Source organism: Salmo trutta, chromosome 16 (genome assembly GCF_901001165.1).
Source record: "Salmo trutta chromosome 16, fSalTru1.1, whole genome shotgun sequence".
Taxonomy (NCBI): Eukaryota; Metazoa; Chordata; class Actinopteri; order Salmoniformes; family Salmonidae; genus Salmo; species Salmo trutta.
This window is the reverse complement of record NC_042972.1, coordinates 26,364,113-26,371,029: the sequence shown is the minus strand read 5'-3', so window position 1 is coordinate 26,371,029 and position 6,917 is coordinate 26,364,113. Positions and strand designations below refer to the sequence as shown.

General features: G+C 42.8%; 1 pseudogene; it reads left to right on the top strand.

Moving 5' to 3' along the window:
* Window positions 1-401: 401 nt before the first annotated feature.
* LOC115151205 (ubiquitin-60S ribosomal protein L40-like) overlaps window positions 402-6,917 on the top strand; it is a 57,440-nt pseudogene continuing 50,924 nt past the window's right edge.

Genomic DNA, 6,917 nt, shown 5'->3' with positions numbered 1-6,917 from the left:
CGAAGTTCACCCGCCGCTTCCGGGCAGTATTCAACCACCCGCCCGAGGGTAGAGTGGCGGGTGAACAAGTCCTCCAACGCCGCATCTCCTTCTCCCCACACGGCGTTGGCCCACTCCAGTGCTCTCCCCGAGAGGCACGAGACAAGGGCGGACACCCTCTCCCTTCCCGAGGGAGCTGGATAAACGGTGCCCAGGTAGAGGTCCAGCTGTAGCAGGAAGCCCTGGCACCGTGCCGCCGACCCATCATACTCCCCGGGAAGGGCTAGACGCATCCCACTGGAACTGGGTACAGGAGGGACAAGTAGTGAGGACCCCTGTTGTGCTGGGGGAGGTACTGGAGGACCTCCCTATCTCTCCCAGCGATCCATCGTCTGGACGACACGGTCCACAGCGGTGCCGAGATGGTGAATCAACGCCGTGTGCTCCTGGACGCGCTCCTCAACTCCGCTACCATAGGTACCTGCTCCTGCTGACTCCATAATGGGTGTGGTATTCTGTCAAGATATGCGTGAAGGGCTGTAGGAAGTCAGGCGCAGGAGAGCAGATATTTGGTAGCAAAACGGAGCCTTTTATTTGGCGAACCAAAAGCACACGGCACAAACACACACAAAATACAAATACGGGTTGAACATAACCCAGCGCAACCAGCCTAACGTGCGCATACATGAAAACAGATAAACAATACCACACAAAGACATGGGGGAAACAGAGGGTTAGATACACAACACATAATGAGGGAAATGAGAACCAGGTGTGTGGGAAAGAAAACGAGACAAAACAAATGGAAAATGAAAAATGAATCGGCGATGGCTAGAAGACCGGCGACGTCAACCACCGAACACTGCCCGAACAAGGAGAGGCATCGACTTCGGCAGAAGTCGTGACATCCATCCTCAGTTTTCTCCTATCACAACCATTAAACTCGTAACTGTTTTAAAGTCGCCATTGACCTCATAGTCAAATCCCTGAGTGTTTTCCGTCCTCTCCGGCAACTGAGTTAGGAAGGACACCTGTATCTTTGTAGTGACTGGGTTATTGATACACCATCCAAAGTGTAATTAATAACTTCACCATGCTCAAAGGGAAATATTCCATTTCTGCTATTTAGGTTTTTTACCCATCTTCTATGTGAGGCATTGGAAAACACCCTGATCTTTGGGGTTGAATCTGTGTTTCAAATTCACTGCTCGACTGAGGGACCTTACAGATAATTGTATGTGTGGTGTACAGAGATGACATAGTCATTCAAAAATCATGTTAAACACTACTATGCAACTTATTATGTGACTTGGTAAGCACATTTTTACTCCTGAACTTATTAGGTTTGCCATAACAGAGTGGTTGAATACTTATTGACTCAAGACATTTCAGCTTTTCATTTTAAAAAACACAATTCCCCTTTGACATTATGGGGTATTGTAATATGGGGTATTGGTATATGTGTAGGCCAGTGAATACTTTCTGAAGTCACTGTATCTATATATACAGTACCAGTCAAAAGTTTGGACACACCTACTCATTGAAGTGTTTGTTGTTTTTCTTTATTTTGACTATTATCCAAAGTTTTAACTGGTATACAAAATGTTTTGCTCAGATAACATTGGGACCAAATAAAATCCTGTTCAGCCTGCAGGCCACTTATTTGGGACCCCTAATATACTGTATATTGTACTTATATGGCAAATGTTCTCTCTTTCATATTAATCTCACCAATATTCCACGTTTCCAGAGCGTCTCATTTATTCACAGGTTAATTTAGAAAAACTTCAAAAGCTCACAGACAATTCGCTCTATCTTGAAACTTTGTTTTAAAAGTCATACGATTTCCAACAAGGAAGTCCTTGTCTTGTCTTCTCCTCTCAAATCAGCTCATTCTTTCTCATTAATGAATTTAGCACCGTCAAGCAGCAAACCTGAGAAGACGTTTCTGTGACAAGCTAGGCAGGCCTTCCTTCCTGGGGCTCAGTGGCATCACTGGCATGTCTGTGATGTGTCTTTGATGCAGCTCAAATGTAAACATCTGTTTGGTCTCCAGGGAGCCTGTTGTGCTGGTCTAACTTCCCCAGGAATTATCATCCTCCTCCTACTCAGCCTCCTTTTGTGTTTTTCTGTTTAAAAGGACATGTTTTATTCATAAGAATTTCTTAGGATAATTATCGAATGCGCTACTGGAATTTGAGTTTAAAACATATGTTGAGGCTCAGCTAGCGGCTGGCCTGCCAAGACACAGATCTTTGTGAAGACGTTGACGGAAAAAAACATCACCCTTGAGGTTGAGCCCAGCGATGCTATTGAAAATGTCAAGGCCAAGATCCAGGATAAGGAAGGTATTCATCCTAATCAGCAGGGTCTGATCTTCACTGGCAAATAGCTTGAAGATGGTCGCACCTTGTCACACTACAACATCCAGAAAGAGTCCACCCTGCATTTTGTGCTGTGTCTGTGTGGAGGCATCATCATGCCATCTCTTGAGCCATCAGCTGGCCCAGAAGGACAACTGCGACAAAATGATCTGCCACAAGTGCTATGCTCGCCTCCATCCTCATGCTGTCAACTGCCGCAAGAAGATGTGAGGACATGCCATCAACCTGGGCCCCAAGAAGAAGCTGATGTAAACAGTTCGCTTGATGCTGCTGTGGAACACATGCAGAACTGTCAAAAAATGTGAAGTACAAAATATAACTTAATTTGGAATGGAATGAGATACAACAGTGGTCATGAAACTGTCAATACAGTGTGTTGGCTAGAATGTATAGGACTCATTGTGCCAAATATTTGAAGGCAATATGGCAGAAATGAAGAAACACCAAAGTTCAACAATACAACAGTAAATATGTCGTCCCCCATGAATGATGCAGCGCATCATTTCCAGTCTGGGCAAATACCTTATATTATAGCCAACCATAAGATCTGATATTTACACTGATTGTTTGGCAAACAAAACTAAAACCATCTCTCAATGATGACAGATACATTTTAAATGGTTTAATAAAAGCTAATATTCTCCTCCAGAAATGAGCCCAATAACATTTTGATGCTATTTTAGCTATAATTATGATCACCTGTCTGATGCAGCATGGTGTCTACATGGCTGAAGCATGGTCACCTGTATGATGCAGCATGGTGGCTACATGGCTGAAGCATGGTCACCTGTATGATGCAGCATGGTGGCTACATGGCTGAAACATGGTCACCTGTATGATGCAGCATGGTGGCTACATGGCTGAAGAACAATCACCTATCTAATGCAGCCTGGTGGCTACATGGCTGAAGCATGAGGTTGCTCCTCTGGGTTGTTTACCACAATGGGGTAATCGTTAGCTAGATCACAGACTCTAAATATGATGTTGTTGCTTGTTAAATGTCTTAAAAAACACTCCACTAATGAAATCATGTGCTCTTTACAGGGCTCCCGAGTGGCACAGTGATCTAAGGCACTGCATCTCAGTGCTAGAGGCGTCACTACAGACCCTGGTTCGATTCCAGGCTGTATCACAACCGGCTGTGATTGGGAGTCCGATAGAGCAGTGTTGTCCTGGTTATGGTTTGGCTGGGGTAGGCTGTCATTGTAAATAAGAATTTGTTCTTAACTGACTTGCCTAGTTAAATTAAGGTAAAAAATAAATAGTGTTTAGAAGTACAGTTTGGGCCTAATTGTGTGAATATAGAGCATAAAGATGTCGGAATTCAGATATGACGTCATTGTTTCACCACTGTCCGCTGAGTTTTTAAAACTACGGCACCCGACATGGTTCAAAGTGCTAATAAATCAGCACAATATACTTTTTCCTTTTTTCTAATTGCCTGGGTCTTGGAGCTAGAATTGAGATCATGCATACTGTGCTAATGACGACACAAAAAAGAGGAAGGAGAGCAATGTACAATACAGATAACTTAACAAACGAGTAATTTGTGGTATGTACATGGGGGCCGCCATCTTTATTCACCTCCGCTATTGCGCAAGAATTGGAGTTGAGAAATAAGCCATACAACACTGAAAAGCATTATATAGCATTATTACAATATTTATTTTGTATTTAACCAACAAGTGATTTGTGCAAATAATGTTCATGTCTTGACAAGCAAGCAGCTCCATAGTGTAGACCTAAGTAAACCATTCGTTGCTAATAATGACATCGCTGTCTCTGATATGAAAATAGACTGAAAAGCAGGTGGAGGACTCTTGAATGTGCATGCCGATGTTCAACTCTGAAATTATGGGTTCCCGCCTTCACTGAGAACGGTCTGGTGCGAGTATCCAGGATGTAGCCTAGCCTAATTAGGCAGGGCTCACTCCAGACAAGGCTTTGACATTCTTGCCTCCGCTTGGAAACCGAATGCTGGTTAATAACAAGTGTGAAGCGTCAGATGTCAGAAAGATTGTGAAGGATTAAATACAAATATCTTCTGTTTTGGAGTTTGAAAATGTACTGGCACAAGCGGGCCATATGAAAGCTTGGTTAACTGGCCTGGTGAGCTTGGCAGATGTTGCAGTCTCTTTAGCTAATCCACTCCCTGTACTCCATGTCATGTGCCAAAGAAAAAACGTCACTTGCTGGAGAAGACAGATTTTGGGCCCAGATATCCCTCTCGTTTCGTCTCTTACTCTCAGGTGTGACTCGTAAAGTTCAGTTAATTACTATTGCTCCCGCCTTGGGCCAATCAGTGTAATTTTGTGTAACCCTCTCACCAGGCTCATATATGACTCTCACAATATTAACTTATGTAGAGTGCCTCAACAGCATGGGATGTTAGGTGAGAAGGACATCTCCAATAAGAATTCCTATTGTAAACTCTCTAGGGTTATGACAATAGGGTATTAACTTCAGATGAAATGATTATAGGTTTCTGTTATTGAATCAGGATAAACCATCCCATGCATTAAATTTAAACAATCAATGACTCCACCAAGGCAACATACATAACGTTCCATATGTGTATTAATACATTTTCAGACACAACATCAAAAGAAATACAAAATAATAAACCCCAATGAGTCGTGCACAACCCGTGTCCAAATTATTTCAAGTTTGCTTAAATAAACCGTTGGCGCGCCTTGGAGCAAAAACAAAATGACGACACCCAAAAATATCCAGAAGCACCTCACGTTGTGGTTACTCACTACTTGGTAGATATTCCCTCAGCGAAGTATGGCAGTTCCATGCAGGTTTCCTCACAAAGTCCAAGGCAAGCACAGCTACCCATGCAGACAGTACTCCTTAGCCGTAACCGATATCCCATGGGAACACGAACTCGTTAAGCTTCCCAAGCAATTATCTCCCGGTGTCACACGATGCTAGGCTAACCTCAAGGCTGGCAAATACCTCCACGACGAGACGGTAGCTTCAGTCTTAACTAAGTTTTAACAAAATTATAACAACTCTTTTATAAAATAAAATATTTATTTCCCTTCATGTCTTAGTAGGTATGGGTTTTGTTCTAGTTCTGTCATCTTCTTTTATAATTTTTTTTCACCAACCGTCCTAACGTAAAACGTCCATCCTTTTATCAACGTCTTTTTCCCTCTCTTTTTCCCAGGCCTCCCGTTAACCAGGTCAACTCCCATTGGCCACAACTTAACAAGCAACCTTATTGGTCAAAACTTAAACTTCAAAGTAAAACAAACTATTCACTTATACATTAAATAAATATTTCTTCAAAAAGCATAATGCATTAACAACATTACAGTTTAGGAGCAATTCAATCATCTTTTAAATATAATACCAATTAATTATAACAAATAAACTCAATACTTGGTTCAAACAAGGGTATTACATTTGTAAATGCCAGATATCTATGGCAAGATGCATTATTTACCCAAGTTAGGTCAAAATCAGGCCAGTGCTGTCTGAGATAACGTACGCATGAACTGACAGACGGACGGACGGACGGAGACCAATCCACAGGCCCCATGGGGGACAATTAAAACCAGTAATACGAGAACAAGAAAGGCATACAATACTATATCAAGTGGTATAAGAAAAAAAATAAAAGTCTGTCTTGAAGGGATACTCATATTTCAAATAAGTCTTACGTTTACTACAATAACCTCTACTTCATAAACCCTAATGCAATCCAAAGATGCTAAGCTTTACTCAATGACAAAAAGCATGCATTCAGACAAGGAATTATATTAGAGGCATGTCTCAAAAGAAGACGTTTCACTTGGTCAAAGTTTCCATTTTGTTACCGAAGTTCAAAAGTAACTAAAGATACAAGTTGACCTGAGGTGATAGGAGTGAGAGGAGGACACCCTCCCTTTAAAACAAAGACTCAGGAGAGTCTGAATCCAAGATGTGTCTCTGCCTGCCTTCAGTCATCAGAATGAGTTAAAGGCTTATTTCTTACCCTATTTGAAAATCTGCCAAACATTCCCTGGTTCATCCCTGCACCATTTCCCTCCCCCCCTGCAGCCTCCCTGAGCAGAGCAGACCAGGACTCCAGCTGTTAGGTGTTCCCCTTCGCTCTCTCTCTCTCTCTCTTTTCTCTTACTCTCTCCAGTGCCCCTCCTTCTCTCACTATCTCCAGTGCCTCGCTCGCTCTCTCTCTCAGTATCTCCAGTGCCCCTCTCACCCTCTCTCGCTCTCCAGTGCATCTCTCTCTCTCTCTCTCTCCAGTGCCTCTCTCTCTTTCTCTCTATCTCTCTTTCTCTCTATCTCCAGTGCCTCTCTCTCTCTCACTATCTCCAATGCCTCTCTCTCGCTCTCTAGTGCCTCTCTCTCGCTCTCTAGTGCCTCTCTCTCGCTCTCTAGTGCCTCTCTCTCTCTCTACTGCCTCTCTCTCTCTCTAGTGCCTCTCTCTCTCTCTCTCTCTCAATTCAATTCAATTAAAATAAATGTGCTTTATTGGCATGACGTAACAATGTATATATTGCCAAAACATATGGAAACATATTGCCAAAGCTCTCTCTCTCCTGC